The sequence below is a fragment of the Ochotona curzoniae genome, unplaced genomic scaffold (genome assembly GCF_017591425.1).
Source record: "Ochotona curzoniae isolate NIBS_2020 unplaced genomic scaffold, NIBS_Ocur_1.0 contig_21, whole genome shotgun sequence".
Taxonomy (NCBI): Eukaryota; Metazoa; Chordata; class Mammalia; order Lagomorpha; family Ochotonidae; genus Ochotona; species Ochotona curzoniae.
The window spans coordinates 574,704-575,718 of record NW_024465322.1 but is presented as its reverse complement, the minus strand read 5'-3'; positions in this window follow the sequence as shown (position 1 = coordinate 575,718).

Here is a 1,015-nt window from a genome sequence, read left to right as displayed (position 1 = left end):
CCCTCACCAGTGGCCCACAGGGGCATACATTTTGCTCAACTACGTAAACGACATTCAGAACAAAATAAGATAAAAAAAGGATAAGAAAAAACTAAACAAGGTAAATTTGCAACATACAATGTGAAATTTGCATTTGGAGTAGATAGTGTCAATTTACACCTTTAGAGTCCTAAGATTTGGTTGCGGCAAAAAATTCTTGATCTTGATAACAAGAAAATGTAAATACTAACATAGCCCAGGCAAGCAGCAGGGAGCAAAAACAGGAGCCTATGACTTTCACACCTGAGTCAAGATGCACTGATATGTTGGCAAAAATGTTTATACTTTAGTCTCAACTTCAGCTTTGAAATAACCAGACACACATACACAGAGAATATTAAGAGCTTTTTTTTTGTAGTCTTTAAATATGAACTGCCTTGCTATCCCATTGGTATTGCTTGTGTTTTATTGCTATTTCTGAACATCAGTCTCACTTATATAAATTACTCCAAGAGGGTCAGTTATAACTGATGCTGTTCTTGGTGATAGAACACACTGGATTCTTCATAAAGCCTTTTTGGACTTCATTAGTTCTCATAAACATTAGGAATACGATATTATTGTCACTCCAGTTGAAAGTGTTGATAATGGGATCTTAAAAAGAAACCTGTTGTAAGAACAACCACAACTGCGACCTTTCCCTTTTTCTTTTAAGACTACGATTAAATCCACTGGTTCCTTGGAGGGAAAGGAATTTGGATGAATTTGAAAGGACAAAACCCTCCTGACACTTATATAAACATTGCCCAGAATCCCCCCTCCGCTCCTTCTTTTAAAAGACATTTCAATGAAAACATTAATTCTTGAAAATTCTTTTTCTAAATCAGCTGGTTGACATGGAGTTGCTGTGGATTCTGAAAGTGGGGCGAGCATGGGACTAGAGAGCTATTGCAACCTGCGTGACATTCTCACTCTTCTGAAGTGGTGATTTTTTTTTTTCTCACTGCAAAAGGAAAAAGGAAGCCAGGTTGTATCA